Below are 17,814 nucleotides of genomic sequence, written 5' to 3'. Positions count from 1 at the left end.
AGAACCTTTCATTGTCTTCTCCAATTAATAAGTTTATAACAGCTGCGCATGCTTCAAATGATTCGCAAGAATCCTCCTGTTCATCAATGACCTTTGTTAACTGCGGAAAATGTTCATCCGAAATTTCCTTTTGAAGAAAACGGCCCCACACAATGGCCTAGAAGGCGGCAGGTTCCCCACCCCTGGCATAGACCATAAGAAACAGGAACAGGAGTAGGTCATTCAGTCCCTTGAACCTGCTCTGCCATTCAATAGGATCCTGGCTGGTCTGACATTCCTCACCTTCACACCCCTAACCTCCCCCCATAACCCTAGATTCCCTGACTGCTCAAGAATCTATCTCAGCCTTAAATAAGCAGACGCTTCTCTCTGACCCCGTGACCCCATGGGGATTTATAAATCAAAACAACCGCCTCTACACCATGAATGATGAAATTACCAACAAGATTTCGAGTTTTAATAATGTTTACTTTGACACAATTAGGATCAGAATGAGCGTTATTGTCATATACACTTGCACGATCACAGTGAAAAGTTTACAAGTCGCCACGTACGGTGCAATCTTAGGTACAGAGATGCAGAGTCTTAAGCACAAAATCTTAGAAATAAATTTGAAGCAGAGGAATAAGATAGAAAAATAAAGGAATAAGAAGTTCAGGATTATGGTCCTTCTACCCCAGTCCGTACTGACTGGGGTAGCCTCCAGACTACAAAAGAAGAAATGACAGGAATAGAATTCATTTTCTGAATAAAGGGTCGACCAACACAAGCACAGACTTTTGCAAGCTCTCTGTGAGGAACCACAGCCAGAGGTCCTCATCCTGGGCATTGCCTCAGCAGACGCTGAGTCCACACTTCAGGCACTGTCACCATGACAGCTGAGGAACCCCAAGTCAGACCCTGAGTCCCTTCATCCACCCTCCAGGCCTACCACAGCCAGAAGTCATAGAGCTGTTATGGACTAGGCCAGACCATTCTTTAGCAGGCAGCCCAGAACTCTAACTTACCAATTTGTTTCAGTAAGTGTACAGTGAAAATTACCCTGAGTAAGTTGGCTAGGTTGACTACTAGGTTTTAAAACTGACAAAAATTTAGTCACAAAAATTATACAATGAAACACAAAGAACAGAATAAAGAACCCCTACAGAGCTCACTCTATCCAACCTAGACTTAATTATGCTGTTCCGAATATCCATAACAGTCTCAATAAACAAACCCTGTTAAAAAATGGTAAAAGTTGAACAAATGCTTACAGGTTGAAGTTAGAAGGGCAGAAAGAGAGAGATAGAGTTTAGCAGCCTGTTTCCATACAGCTAAGCTCCTAACTAGTTCTGGACTGAACTGCTCAGCTAGATATTTGACCACTCCCCTTTCATTATACAGGTCACTTCTAAAACATGACCACTTTGGCCTGAAGTCTCATCTGTTTACATATGAACAAAAAGGCCTCTCAAAATCCTTTTTCATCTCTGTACCAAACTAGCCACCTTGGAGCTGGAAGGGTTTTATGACCCCTCTGAAAAAAGTCAAGGACACAGTATCCGTGAGAAAAGGAACAGCGTTTAGAACAAAATGGACCAGCTTTGTGACAGAGTCATATACAGGATGGAAACAGACCCTTTGGTCATCCATGCCGACCAGATAGCCTAAACTAATCTAGTCCAATTTGTCAGTACTTGACCCATATCCCTCTAAACCCTTCCTATTCATATACCCATCCAGATGCCTTTTAAATGCTGTAATTGTACCAGTCTCCACCACTTCCTCTGGCAGTTCATGCCATACATACGTCACCATCTGCGTGAAAAAGTTGCCCCTTAGGTCCCTTTTATATTTTTCCCCTGTCAACCTAAACCCTCTTCTGGGCACTGCCACTGCCACAGCCCATGACCTGCCCAAGTCCCTGCGTCAGAATCAGTGCAAATTAAAGCATGAATTAACATAAAACCCAGCAGGAGTAGGCCATTTGGCTCCTTGAGCCTGCTCCACCAATGAATCTGATCATGCCCAGTGGTTATCTGGCAAGGAATTGTCCGCAATGTTTCCCAGAAGAACTGAAGCATCTTATTTCCAAAAATCATATATCAATTATAGAGTCATAGAGATGTCCAACGTGGAAACAGACCCTTCGGTCCAACTTATCCATGCCGACCAGATATCCTAACCTAATCTAGTCTCATTTGCCAGGACTTGGCCTATGTCCCTCTAAACCCTTCCTAGTCATGTACCCATCCAAATGCCTTTTAAATGCTGTAATTGTACCAGCCTCCACCACCTCATCTGGCAGCTCATTCCATGGAAGAGTCTTTGCAATGTTGATGGGCAACCAGAGATCATAACTGCCATAAATGCCAGGAAAAGGGTGGCTCCAAACTTTCAAAAAAATGCAAAAGGAGCAGCCTGCTCTTGTGGAAGCTGGCTCTTGATCTGGAGTTTTGGTCTCTTCAAGTGGAGACAAGATGGCAGCTTCCTCCCTTTCTCCGTTCTCCACCCCCTCCGACCACTAAGGGCTTCTCTTTGTGCTGAACACTCCATCTCATTGATGGTAACTTCCAGAAGAGATCTATCCAAGCTGGGATTTGACCAGGAGAAAGTGAGGACTCCAGATGCTGGAGATCAGAGTCAAAAGGTGTGTTGCTGGAAACGCACAGCAGGTCAGGCAGCATCCGAGGAGCAGGAGAGTCAATGTTTCAAGCATAAGCCCTTCATTAGGCATGAAGTGGGGGTCCAAGGGGGCTGAGAGATAAATAGGAGGGGGGGGGGTTGGCTGGGGGGAAGGTAGGTGGGAATGCAATAGGCAGATGAGGGTGGGGGTAATGGTGATAAGTCGGAGAGGAGGGTGGAGCAGATATGTGGGAAGGAAGATGGGCAGGTAGGGCAGTTCAAGATGGCAGTGCCGAGTTGGAGGATTGGATCTGGGATAAGGTGGGGGGAGGGGAGATGAGGAAACTGGCGAAATCAACATTGATGCCGTGTGGTTGGAGGGTCCCAAGGTGGAAGGTGAGATGTTCTTCCTCCAGGCATTGGGTGGTTAGGATTTGGCGGTGGTGGAGGCCCAAACCTGCATGTCCTTGGTGGAGTGGGAGGGTGGGTGCAGTGCTGGATATGGTGAATCACACTGGGGGATGGATGAGTAATGCAGAGTGAACGGTTTGCTGGTCAGGTATGTCTTTCTGGCAGAAAGTATTGGTAAGAGGCAGACGGATATTACAGTGAAGCCAGACTGTCCTGTGTTGCAATGGTGGAGAAGCACTCAGTAGCTTAAGTGTTGCCATGAATGAGCATTGCCAGCCTGCTAGCCCAAGAATCTTATCAGAAGCAGCTGAATATCAGGGTACCACAGACACTCTGCGCCAACAGGCAATGGGTTCAGGTCCCACTCCAGTCATTTGACAATAAAATTCTAGGCTGGTTCTACCTGTGGAGTGCAGCACTGTCAGAGATGCCATCTCTCAGGACTTTTTAAATTCATTCATGGGACATGGGCATCACTAGCTGGGCCAGCATTTGTTGCCCATCCCTAATTGCCCTTGAGAAAGTGGGGGTGAGCTCCTCCTTGAACCGCTGCAGTCCATGTGTAATAGGTAGACCCACAATGCCATGAAAGAGGGAAGTTCCAAGAGTCTGACTCAGTGACACTGAAGGAATGTTGACATATTTCCAAGCCACAGTGAGTGGCTTGGAGAGGTGATTGAATGTGGTGGTGTTCTCATGTATCTGCTGCCCATATCCTTTGAGAAGGAAGAGATAGATGGAACAGTGTTTTGAAGCTCTGCCTGTATTCACAGGCAACTGTCAAACATCCTTTGGTTCTGTTTCAAAAGACAACAAGGTTATCCTTTTATGAATTTTACTAAAATAGATGATTATGTTAGTGCTTACTTGTGCTTACTGTCTGCAGATTGATCGTCAAACATAGCATTTGTTTCAACTCAACAAAATAGATGACAGTTGTTCTCTAGTTTATTTCTCAGAGCAACCCCCTGAAAATCAGTCTACCTATCTAGTTTAAAATTTAAACAAAGCTTGGCAGTTAACTGTCAGTCATTTTTCACTAGCACAATCTCCATGGCAACCCCTCTACGAATCAGTGGCTTTTTGTCAGCCAATCAGATATCTTCTCTTAAACAGAATAAATGTTGCTTTTCTTACGTTGATGTTTCTTGCAAAATATTCTGATGAATGCAAGCTTTGACAACAAGTCTATATTTTTTCCGACCTAGGTCAGAAGGCATGTTGTGTAGAGGACATATGAAGGCTACAGGGGAATGTAGAGAGGTTAAGGGAAAGGGCAAAGATGTGGTAAGTGGAAAGTAATGTGAGGAAATATGAAATGATCCACTTTGGCAGGAAGAATGAAAAAGGAAAAGATCTTTGAAGGAAGACACAAGGGGCAAATGTTTTGCACAGAGGGTGGTTCACGTGTGGAATGAACTTTCAGAGGAAGTGGTGGATGCAGGTACAGTTACACCAATCAAATGATATTTCGATTTGCCCATAAATAGAAAAAGTTTGGAGGGATATGGGTCAGGAGCAGGCAGATGGGACTAGTTTAGTTTGGGATTATGTTCGGCATAGACTGTTTTGTGCTGTATGACTCAATGAATCTATCTAAATTCTAAGATGCAGAGGCGTCACTGTGCAAGGATTGAAAATGGTCAACGTGCAAGTCCAACATGTAATTAGGAAATGGTATAGAATGTTTTGTTTATTGGGAATCAAATATGAAAACAGCAGATTATGCTTCAGTTATACAGAACATTGGTGAGACCACATCCAGAGTACCATTGACTGTATAGGATCACCTTATTTAAGAAAGGATGTAAATTAGTTGGAAGTGGTTCAGAGATGGTTTATACGGTGAATACCAGGTTGAGCTGCCTCATGAAGGATAGTTGTACAAGCTAGATTTGTACCTGCTGGAGTTTAGAAGTGTAAGAGATGACTTAATTGAAAGGGAAGTATCTGAGGGGTCTCGCTAGGGTTGATGTAGAGAAGATAGTTCTTCTTATGGGAGAATCTAGAACTAAGAGTTACTGTTTAATCACCCATTTCAGTCAGAGATTAGGATTTTTTTTCTTACAAAGGGTCTTCGGAAATTTCTTTCTTAAATAGTGCAAGCAGAATCTTTGAATATTTTTAAGACAGAGGGAGATAGATTCTTGATAAGCAAGAGGGTGAAAGATTGGGCGGCATGGTGGCTCAGAGGTTAGCACTGTTGCCTCACAGCACCAGGGTCCCAGATTTGATTCAAGCCTTGGGCAACTGTCTGTGTGGAGTTTGCACATTCTCCCCGTGTCTGCATGGGTTTCCTCTGAGTGCTCCGGTTTCTTCCCACAGTCCAAAGCTGCGCAGGTCAGGTGAATTGACCATGCTAAATTGCCCATAGTGTTAGGTGCATTAGTCAGAGGGAAATGGGTCTGGTTGGGTTACTCTTCGGAGGGTCGGTGTGGACTGGTTGAGCCGAAGGGCCTGTTTCCACACTGTAGGGAATCTAATTTCCACAAAAAAAATTATTGTAGGTAGGTAGGAATGTGGAGAAATTGGATCAGCCATGATCTTATTGAATGACAGAGCAAACTCGATGGGCTGAATGGCCTAGAATGTACTGCTTGAAAAGCACCGGATTCATGATGAAGGGCTTATGCCCGAAATGTCCATTTCCCTGCTCCTCGGATGCTGCCTGACCTGTTGTGCTTTTCCAGCACTACACTCTGGCTCTCCAGCATCTGCAGTCCTCACTTTCTCCAGGCTGAATGGCCTATTTCTGTTCCTACTTTATTTGCTTGTGCTTCCTTCATATCCACGCCATAGGAACTAGAAGGATTCAGTCAGGAATGTGGAGTTGGGGGATATCAGATCAGCCTCGATCCTATTGAATGGCAGAGAAAACTCGATGGGCTGAATGGCCTACTCCTGTTCCTACATCTTATGGACTCACTAACGTCCCATTTGCAGCAATCTTAGGTGGTTACAAGATAATTGGCCGAAAGTGCTCTCAGTACTGAGCAAGCAATAGGCCACCCAATGAGGGCAAAAGCTTGGTCAATGAAGAAGGTTTGAAGGGGAATGTTTGACTCGGAGAGCAGTCTAACACAGAAGTAATGGATATGTGGAAGGCAGAACGAAGACATGAACTGTTTGGAAATGGAAGTAGGTACTCTTGACGATGGAGCGGTTATGTGTTTTTTGGTCTTGCCTCAGGATCAGATCGGATGTCAAGATTGTGAATGGTTTGGTTCAGCTTCAGACACCAGAGGGCGATAGAGGGTAAAAAGGGTTTGTGAACTCACCTCTGCTCTTTCTGAAAGTTTGTTGGCAGGAGTGGATTTAACCTTTGAAAAGATTAGGATAGCACTAACATTATTTCTTTCTCACCAGCTGTCTACCTTCCTGTAGTTATTGATATTCTGCCGACAGGCATCAAGACCCCAACAAAGAGGCTTTTACTCACAGGAGGGTTTGGACAGTAAATGAAGAACAGAGATGATCCTTTATCATGTGTGAACATAAATCTCAGGACACAGACACACACTGCACACAAACACCACATGCATACAACATAGATGCACACTGCATACATACAAACACTACATCCATACAAACACACAGACACACACCACATGCAGATGCACAGATAAACACAACTACATACACATCGCATTGCAGACACACATACCAATAAACACAAGCACGCACACACATACACACAGTATGCACACAAACAATCACACTACACACAAACACATACACACATCACATACACGGTCTCTCTCACGCGTGCACACACACACAGACACACACACACATCGCATAAACACACAGACACACACACACCTTTGTCTATCCTTCCCCTAGGTCTAAAGGCTTCAATTCCTAACCTGGGTGGTTCATCTTGCCCGTTCATTAATCCATTGAGTTGTAGGTATCATTCATTGAGCAGATTTTGGACAGGGGTTGCTGGATTTTTGGGTGCTGAGGGAATTGAGGGAAATGAGGGGCGTGTGGGATGATGGAACTGAGGCAGAAGCTCAGCAATGATCTTGTTGAATAGTGATGGTGAAGCAGAACATGGGGCGGGGGGGCTGCTGGACCACTCCAACTCCTGGTTCTTATCCACCCGATTCAGCTGTGAGATTGAAACTGGGACATTCACAACGTGCACAACATAACAATTGAACTTCTCATCCTTTATACTTTATCAACTCATCCAGAGAGAAAGCACTGAGTTATCAACCAGTGGATAAATATGTTTCTGGTGGAAAAGTAAGAATTTCCTCTCAGTGATAATAATTGAGGTTACCCATTAGAGCCGCCAGGTGCCATCTGACTTACGGAAATAATTTTTACATTTTGTGATTTGGGCAAAGAGTGAAAAACAGACAGAAAATTAGATGTTTTTTACTTGTGAGATCCTTCCTTCTGATCTTCTGGGTATTTTTGGACAGCCTATTAAACAATCCCGATTCACAGAACTCTGGTTGTTGTTTGAATGATGAGCTGTCTGACAATTCTCTGGGAAACAGCTCCAGCAGTGAGTATCCTTGTCAGATCCTTCTCAGATACCCAATCAGTGTTGAGAACACTCTTGAAATGTGGAGCTTATTCAAGGAACAGCCACTGTGGATCCGTGATAAGTAAATACCTATTAGGCAGGGAGGTAGTTCTCGAGAGAGGGAGCCATGGCTTACTAAAGAAGTTGAAGTTCTTGTCAAGAGGAAAAAGGAAGCTTATGTGAGGATGAGGCGTGAAAGCTCCGTTAAAGGGATTGAGAGTTATAAGCTGGCCAGAAAAGATCTAAAGAGAGAGCTAAGAAGAGCCAGGAGGGGACATGAGAAGTTGTTGGTAGGTAGGATCAAGGAAAACAGTAAGGGCTTCTATAGGTATATCAGGAATAAAAGAATGACTAGAGTAAGATGAGGGACAATCAAAGATAGTAGTGGAAAGTTGTGTGTGGAATCTGAGGACAGAGGGGAAGCGCTTAATGAATACTTTTCATCAGTATTCACATTGGAAAAGGGCAATGTTAGTGAGAATGTGGAGATATAGGCTCCAAGATTAGATGGGGTTGAGGTTGACAAAGTGGAGGTTATGGCAATTTTGGAAGATCTGAAAATAGCTAAGACCCCTGGGCCGGATGGGATTTATCCTCAGATTCTCTGGGAAGCCTGGGAGGAGATTGCAGAGCCTTTGGTTTCGATCTTTATGTCATCATTGTTGACAGGAGTAGTGCCAGAAGACTGGAGGATAGCAAATGTTCCCTTGTTTAAGAAGGGAAGTCAGGACAACCCTGGTAATTATAAGTTAGTGAGCCTTACTTTGGTTGTGGGTAAGGTGTTGGAAAAGATTATAAGAGATAGGATTTATAATCATCTGGAAAGGAATAACTTGATTACTTCAGTAAGGCGCTTGACCTTACTGATCACCTGATGAAGGAGCATCACTCTGAAAGCTAGTGTGCTTCCAATTAAACCTGTTGGACTATAACCTGGTGTTGTGTGATTTTTAACCTTGTACACCCCAGTCCAACACCGGCATCTCCAAATCGCGTTTGATATTGTTACACATGATATGCTATTGCACAAAGAAAGGAATTTTGGGATTGAAGATGATTTAGCGGTTTGGATCAGAAATTGGCTAGCTGAAAGAAGACAGGGGGTGGTGGTTGGTGGGAAATATTCATCCTGGAGCTCAGCTAGCAGTGGTGTGCTGCAAGGATCTGTTTTGGGGCCACTGCTGTTTGTCATTTTTATTAATGATCTGGATGTGGGCGTAGAAGAATGGATTAGTAAATTTGCAGATGACACTAAGGTAGGCAGAGTTGTGGATACCATGAAAAGAGCTGACAATAAGCCAAGAAACATGCCTTTAGGCTGCACAACCATTGATCAAAAGTTCAGATTCCATGACTAGGATCTTCTCAAATATCACATTTTGTTTTTGCCAAATGAAATTAAAGCAGAATGGAATATACTCTTCAACTTTCCCCACTGAAAAGTTGGGAGAAATCGACAAGCAAGAGAGAGATGCTTTTATACTTCGTACAGAGCCTTGAATTCTCAAGCAACTCTTGTTGCAGCAATATTAATGAGGCAATGATGTACAAATACATTTCACAATGTATTGGTTAGCTCAGTTGGCCGGACAGCAGTGTATACTGAGGCTAATAGCATGAGTTCAATTCCCTTACCAGCTGAAGTTACAATGAAAGATTTTCCTTTTCAACCTTGACCCTCATCTGAACTATGGTGACCTCAGGTTAACCCCTAGTTGTTTCTCTAATAAGAGAGCAGGTGATGGTGACTTCACTTTTACTCCCATTTTGCACTATGTTACAGGTTCCACGAATCCAAAACCTCCCAACAGGTATGGGAAAAGATCCAATATTGGCCATAAATGACTGACATAAGAATATTGACTTCAGCAACAGGAGAAAGCCACTTGATTCTTGAGCCTACATTGCTATTCACAAGGACCACAGCTAACCTAGTTGTGACCTTAACTCTATTTTCCCAATAACCCTTCACTCCCTTGTCAATTGCACATCAGTCTCACTCAAACCTGAAAGTACTCAGTAACCTCTGCAGTCTCTGCAGGCCTCTGGGGTCATAAATTCTAAAGACCAACATCCCTCTGAGATAGGAAATACCACTCCAGCTCCAGCTTAAACAGAAGACTGTTTATTTTAAAACTGTGCGCCATCAGTTCTGAATTCCCTGATGCTGGTGAAGCATCCTGTCAGCAGTTACCCTGTCAAACAGAATCTTAGTTTCAACAAGATCACCTATCATTTTTCTAAACTCCAAAGAACATCAGTCTAACCTGCTCAACTCTCCCTCATAAGACAAGCCCTTCATCTTAGGAATCAGCTGATAGAAACTCCTCTGTGCGGCTTCTAATGCATGTGTATCCCTAACATTGCATTTTTACATAAATAATGTAAAAAGGATCTAAATTTAGGATGAGGAAGTCCAAACAATAAATATGTCTAGGTCCTATTTGCATGTTCCACTGCCAATTGGATCTCACTTTGTTCCTTATTCTCTCCCGATTAAATGAATTAATGCATAAATATATTTTATGAAAAGGTTTACATGAATTCCATTAGAGTTCCCAGCTCCTGTAATTCCAAACTCAAGAGGATACCAGAAGAGTCAGCATTGTTAAATGTTTGTGTTTTAACTTCTGGATAAATTCATGTGTCACTAGATGTACTATGAAGGGGAAACCACACGATACAGTGCAAGTACATAAAGATCCTGGCAACATTCCCTCTTGGGTTGTGATATTCCCACAAGAGACAACTAATATTTTTGCCACACAGGTGCCAGGTGGTGACCATCTTCAACAAGGGAAAATCTAACCGTTCCTCTTGACATTCAAAGACATTAACGTTACTGAATCTCTGACCATCAATGTATTACCTCTGCTCAGAAACCGAACTGGACTAGAAATAGAGTAGGTCAGAGGCTGGCATTTCTGTGATGAGTAACTCACCTCCTGCACCCCACCCCCAAGGCTAAATCAGGAGCATACTACAACACGTGCCCACTTGCCGAGATGAGTATCGTTTTAACAATGCTCAAGAAACGCTCATCAAGTGGTCATCAGGAAGGAGCGTCGCTCCGAAAGCTAGCGCTTCCAAATAAACCTGTTGGACTATAACCTGGTGTTGTGTGATTTTTAACTTTGTCCACCCCAGTCCCACACCGGCATCTCCAACTCAAGAAACTTGATACAGCACATGACAAAGGGGGCTTGTTTGATCTGCATCCTATTCATCATTTTAAAGATTCACTTCCTCCATACAGTGGCAGCAGTTTGTTCCATCTATAAGCTCCTTCAGTAGTATCTTTGAAATCCATGATCTTAATCATCCAGAAGGACAAGGGCGGCAGCAGGTACATGGGGATACCACCACCTGGAATGGGCTCTGTAAGACACACATCATCCTGACTTGGAATGATCCTGTCATTCCTTAACTGTCACTGGCTCAAAGCTCTGAAACTCTGTCCCTAATAACACCAGCGGTGTATCCACACAGCACAGAAGGCAATGATTAAAGAAGGTGGCTGTTCAAGGGCAAATGGAGGAGGCTGTAAATGCGATCCCACCGGCAATGTCCATATCCTCTAAATAAATAAAGTAAAACATGTGCTGTGTGTCTTTATCAATGTACTCTTCCTTCCCTTCATTGATTTGATTCTCTGATTGAAAAATGTGCAGATTCGAGGAGGGGATTAGTTCGCGCAGAAAGCTGGTCTGTGACGTAGAGTGACACCAACAGCATGGGTTCAATTCCCACACTGGCTGAGGTTACCATGAAGGACTGTCCTTCTCAACCTCTCGCCTCGCCTGAGGCACGGTGACGATCAGGTTAAACTACCACCAGTCGTCTCTCACTCAAGAGAGAACAGCCCTATGGTCTGGTGAGACTGTGGCTGTTTTATTGTTGATTTGAGATTGCCAGGCATTCTTGGAGAGTTCTGTCGCATAACTATCTTCTTCAGGATGATCCAATGCCAGTTGACACGTAGTTGCAGATTTTATTGGCAATCTGTTCACCTGTGATGCTGGGAAGTATATTTTAGGAACGGAGGCATCTTTACTTAAAACTGCCTATAAAACTCGTGCATTCCTGAAAAAAGCTCAGCTCCCCATTTAATGTTGGTCAGGGAAGAAAATTGCTTTTGATAATTTTAACGTTAGATTTTTTTGGAAGCCAAGCTGTTGCCATTGCCTGGTTGCAATTGGAAAATGACTCTTCTTTCAGGGTGAGTGATGCTGAGACAGTAGCTAAAGTGCACTTGGGACCTCCCCTGTACTGTCCAGAAACATGTTGATGTGAGCTTTATCCTGACAAACTCACAAACCCATTGTGTAAATTGGATCTAGTGCTCTTCCTATCACAAGGAGAGGTACAATATTTATTTTAACTAATGCTACTATTAATGTTTCAACATGTTATGACATTTGTCTTTCCCAATCACCTGAAGGAATATAGGAAACAGGACTTAGGAGAAAGAATAGACCATTCGGCCCTTTGAGCTGCCTTCCCGTTCAATAATATCATGTCTGATCTGATTGTGGCCTCAACTCCATGTTCTTGTCTGTTCCCCATTCTTGACTCCCCTTGTGATTAGCTTCAGTCCAGCTTATGTCCGAAACGTCGATTCTCCTGCTCCTTGGATGCTGCCTGACCTGCTGCAACACATTTTTAAGTTCAGTCCAGTCCCAGTAAAATGAAGGAATTGATAACATGACGAGATACAGGTTAGGAACAGTAGTTGGCTACTAGGCACTTTGAGACTTATCCAGCATTCAGGATAATCCCAGCTGATCTGGTAGTGATCTTAAATCCACTTTCCTGCCTGTCCCTCATACCTCTCGACTCCCTTGTCAATCAACTGCAATCAATGTGTTTTAAAAGGGTTATGTCACCCAACTGTTCTGCTCTCTGTAGTGTGTGGTAAGAGTTGGATACATTGGCTCATTACTCCCGTGAATAGCTGATGTACACATTCCTCCTGCCCCTGTTCACCAACGCACCACCAAACGTACCTGGAGAGCCCAGGACATTGGTTCCTCTTCCTGGATGAAGTCCCGAGCCCATCGAGGGGATACAGTCTCAGAACAAGAGGGAAGCTATTCGGAATGAAGATGAGGAGGAGGCTCAAGGTGCTTGGTAACCGGGTTAGGGGCATGTGACGGGGTTTCTTTTTCACCCTGTTGTTGGTGGGTGTCTGGAATTTGAGGGTCGAGGTAGAAACCTTCAATTCATTTAACAGCCACTTGGGTTTGCCCCAAACCGCTGTAATCTGCAGGGTGACAGACCAGGAGCTGGAGGGTGACAGACCAGGAGCTGGAGAGTGGGATTAGAATGGGTGGCTTGCACAGACAGGATGGTGCTGTGCCGTGACTTTTCTGTGGTTCCACGGTGGTGAATCTTTGGACACGTCTCTGCCAATGGGCTGCGGAAGTTCAATCACTGAGTGTATCCAAGACAGATAATGATAGAATTGCAGATCTCTGTTTTTCCCTTTCTCAATTTACAGGATGAGGACATCTCTGGCAAGGCCAGATTAACCATCGCTAATTATCCAGCGGGCAGATAAGAGTTAACCACATTGCTGTGGGTCTGGAGTCACATGTAGGCCAGACCAGGTAAGGATGGCAGTTTCCTTCCCTAAAGGACATTAGTGAACCAGATGGGTTTTTCCTAACAATCACTAAGATTCTTAATTCTAGATATTTTTTATTGAATTCAAATTCCACCATCTGCCATGGCAGGATTTGAACTCAGGTCCCCAGAATGTTACCTGGGTCTCTGGATTAACCGTTTAGCTAGAACACTACGAGGTCGTCGCTTCCCCTTAAGACAGTAATGATATGGAGGGTTATGGAGATAGCACAGGACTATGGCACTGAGTTAATGGCTAGCCATGATCTAGAATGGTAGTGCAACCTTTTTTTTTTATTAGATTAGGTTCCCTAAAGTGTGGAAACAAGCCCTTCAGCCCAGCCAGTCCACACTGACCTTCCGAAGAGTGATCCACCCAGACCCATTTTCCATCTGAATGATGCACCTAACACTATGGGAATTTAGCATGGCCAATTTATCTCATCTGCACATCTTTGGACTGTGGGAGGAAACCGGAACACCTGGAGGAAACCCACGCAGACACAGGGAGAATGTGCAAACTGCACACAGACAGTCGCCCAAGGCTGGAATCGAACCTGGGTCCCTGGTGCTGTGAGGCAGCAGTGCTAACCACTGAGCCACTGTGCCAATCTTTGAAGGGTTGAATGGCCTATCTCTTCTCTTGTGTATCAGAAAGCTGTGCATTCAAGTCCTTTCCCAAGACTTAGGCAGAAAGGAAATCTCGGTTGACTTTCGAATACAGCGCTGAGGGAATGCCGCACAGTCACAAATGCTGGCTTTCAGATTAGGTGTCAAACTGAGGCTCCTTCTGTGCAGGGTAGGGTTGGGTGTAAAGGGTCCCCGGACACTGTCCTAAAGGAGGGCAGAGGAGTTGAAGCCAATAATGTAACTCTTGTCCAACAGATTATCACACAGCTGTTGTGGGACCGAGCTGTGTATGGATTGGTTGTCACCTCCACGACATTGCAACAGTCACCACAGCTCACAAAGCGACGCTCCAAGAAATTGCTGGAGAAATTCAGCAGGTCTGGCAGCATCTGTGGAGAGAGAAAGCGGGGTTAAGGCGTCATGAAGCGAGCTGTTCAGGTTCTAAAATTATTCCAACTCGACAGAGAGGTCTCCAACGTCCCCAGTTATTTGTGTTTTTTTTTCGTATGAAGTGTTTCAGGATCATCCTGAGAGGTGTTATGTAAATGCAAGTTTGAACTACAATGTCTTTTATCCATCAGAAGAGCAGTAGACAGGGCTGTAGAGGGCGCTGGTGTAGTATCAAGGAACAAATCTTGGTCTCTGAAGAAGAAAAGGCTTTGATTTAGTTTTAGGGGAAAAAAAAGCTTGTGAGAGCATTGAGTGGCGTTTCTCGCTGGTAACTCTGTGCACGTTCAGACCACTAGAGTCTCAGTCCCAACTATACAGCCACTGTGCTGACGATGGAGTTCCATCTCCCTGTACTGGACCTACAGAACTAACCACATATCTCCACACTGACAAAGTAGTCTGGGTGAAGAAAGAAGCAAACCGTTATTTACTGGATCCCAGCGAGGATTTTAATTTTTAAAATCACCACCAAAGCAGGTAATACATAATTTAATTCTTACACATTTGTTTTTTTTTAAAAAGAATGCTAATTGTTGGGCTTTCATCTGGAAATTTGTAAAATGCAACGGTGCACTTAATGATTTCCAGTAATAAATTAGATGTGAATCTTGACCGTTAGTTTCTGACTGTCTTTTTACAATCGGACACGTCTTTACTTCATCGACAGCAGACACATTTTGTAAAATCGCTTCCAAACATTTAATGCTCTCTGCAAGTTTTTAGTCCTCTCACTTTGCTGACCAAATTTATCCTCAGCCTTTTCTAGAGTGTAATCAACTGCTTTAAGAGGTCCCCCTTTCTCCGATAGGGAGTGCGGTGTGGAAAGAGCAGTTCAGTAGGAAAGTGATTCTCTATTGTTGGAAGTCTTTAGGGAAGATTTTGTAGGTTTAAAAAGACATAATATCCAACAATAATCGATGCTCGTATTTACAGAACAATTAGTTATCGTGCTGTTATTTTTCCTCTGAAATGCAGACATGTTTAGAAACATCATAAATATATCTTGTTGTGGACAAGGAACCGAAGTGCTAACAGGGTGTTTGGGCAGAGAATATATTCTGGGGGGTGATGTCTAATACACACATCCTCTTCAATGGGATGTTGGTAGTGATTGCTTCCAGAAAAGATGGCCAACTTTACAAAATTAATTTCAATTTCAGACAAAAAAAGAATGCAACACTTTTCTAACTGCACCCTGCCCATCTCTCATCCTTCACAACTTTGCCGACAGATAAGAGACTTTTCACAATCTTGTCTTTTTGTAAGCAAAAGATAACTTCAATGGGTTTGGTGTGGAATTTGCTGGAGTTGACACAATTTTAGAATGTACTGTACAAAACTCGAACACAAAGCTTGAATGTCTGAGCACAATGTGTGGTTCCCACAATGATGGCACTTAGCTACATTGGGGCTGGGAGTTCGAGATAATTGTGACTCTTGTTGGTGCTGTTTTATAAGTTTTGGAAATACTAACAGCAAGATTAACAATTCTATATGAACAGCTATTAATACATATTCATTCAGTAACATATGGACTAATGGCAAGAATGTTCTGCTGTGTACATTTAACACAAAGAATTTATACATTTACGGTAGGGCCAATTCAATAATATTCTATACACATGATTAATTTTTGCAAACCTAATGTTTCAAAACAGTTTCATTTTGGAATATCTTGTCAAATCATCACAATCACATTACCAGAATTTCTCTGGTAGAACAAGCGACTTAATTTAATTTACTTTCCAAAGCGATAGCTAGCCGAAGACAAAAGAGATTCTGGGACTATGGGGAACTGGGAGTATTTGAGCTGCACTGGCAGGGAGCTAGCAAACACACAATGGGCCAAATAGCCTCTTGTGTACTGTAACCATGCTACCATTCTGTAACCCAGTCTTTGTGAATTGTTATAAAACAAGGAACTGTGAATGTTGAAGATTTGAAACATAAAGAGAAATTGCCAGATAAACTTAGCAGCTTTGGCAGCATCTGTGGAGAAAATGCAGAGTCAGTGTTTCAAATCCATAAGATATAGGGGCTGAATTAGGCCACTTGGTCCATCGAGTCTCATCTGCTCTTCGGTCATGACTGCTATGTCTTTCAACTCCACTCTCATTTCTTCTCTCTGTAACCCTTGATCCAGTCACTAATCAAAAACCTATCTATCTCTATCTTAAAGACACTCATTGACTTGTCTCCATATCCTTCTACAGCAATGAGTTCCATAGAGTCCATTCACCCAGCTTCTGAACTCTTGTTTTTGTCTTTGTGGAGTATCCCCATAGGGTGGAAGCAAGCCATTCAGCTCATTGAGTCCAAACCAACCTTCCGAAGAGCATCCCACCCAGAACTAGCCCTCTACCCTATCTTTGCAACGTGCATTACCCATGGTTAATCACCCAGCCTACAGATTCCCAGACACTACAGACAATGTAGCATTGCCAAGCCACCTAACCTGTACATCCTTGGATTGTTAGTGGTATGCGTGTAAAGTGGCCATTCCTTCATCAATGGGTCAGCATTGTAAGTATTCCTTTATTGGGCAAAGCAGCTGGTTCAACAGAGCAAAAAGATTCCCAGTTGACAAATAGAGATGGAAAAATATGAAAAAGTATATTGATGCATTGATGTGAAGTAATATCCTAGAAATATATTTTAATCACTTGAACTTGCATTGACAAGGCTTTAGTAACCTAATTATACTGAACTTTGAGAAACAGCTGAATCATTGAATTGTAATTTAAACTTGTAACGTTTATAATATTGCAAATGTTTCCCCAAATTGATGCTCTACTCCCTACAAGATCTGGGACTAACTTTCCTAACCTTCCATAACAGGCACCGTGGTACAGTCATAAGTTCAATTTTTCCAAGAAAAATGTTTTTCATTAAATTGCTTTTAGAACAAAGCAGCTATTAAACGAACAGAATGTGTGCTTTATTTCAGATTAATTGCCAAATAATCTGGCAATGGACAGTTTGTGTATACGCACCACTCTTTATTTGAATCACTGATCTTTCAGAACTCCACACTGCAGGCACATGTTAAAATTATTCGGGTGTATGTAACTTCTGAAGTGACTGATGATTCAAACAAATGTTACAAAAATTGTGTTCTGGGCTGATGACTTGCTTATTGATGCTGTCGATGGAATATGATCAGGGTTGGAATAAGGGCATTAGGAGGAGGGTGTGTGCTAGGATAGAGTCAACAAGACTTTAAAAAAACAAGCACCTCACAGAAATGTGATAAATCTGCTTGGGAAGCTATCCACAGTTCTGATGGAATTTTAATTAGGATTGTTGTGAAGCAGAGGATGAGAAACATCTTGGTGAATTATCGTGTGCGATAACATGTCATTATTATTGCCATGTACTTCAAGAATGTGCGAGCACAAGAGGCTGGTTATGTGTTGGGAGTGAATTTGTACAATTCACCAAAGATTACTAGCAAGTGCTTTCTAATCAACGAGGTGGGAGGATATGATTTGGAACTTTATGATGCTTCTGTGTGTATGCCTATGTCCATCTGTAGTCTGTTTCAGTAAAGTGTT

At 43.0% G+C, this 17,814-nt stretch overlaps 1 protein-coding gene across 1 annotated transcript in view; it reads left to right on the top strand.

Annotated features, from left to right (window-relative positions):
• Positions 1–14,524: 14,524 nt before the first annotated feature.
• The window catches only part of cpne4b (copine IVb), a 383,963-nt gene continuing 380,673 nt past the window's right edge, over positions 14,525–17,814 (top strand). Inside the window, exon 1 of the mRNA XM_043719590.2 lies at positions 14,525–14,737. The gene's annotated coding sequence lies outside the window, so the exon portion shown is untranslated. The remainder of the gene's footprint in view (positions 14,738–17,814) is intronic.

This window comes from Chiloscyllium plagiosum, unplaced genomic scaffold (genome assembly GCF_037043375.1).
Source record: "Chiloscyllium plagiosum isolate Xiang-an unplaced genomic scaffold, Cpla_swu_hap1 HiC_scaffold_34, whole genome shotgun sequence".
Lineage (NCBI taxonomy): Eukaryota > Metazoa > Chordata > Chondrichthyes > Orectolobiformes > Hemiscylliidae > Chiloscyllium > Chiloscyllium plagiosum.
This window is presented reverse-complemented; position numbering and strand designations above follow the sequence as displayed.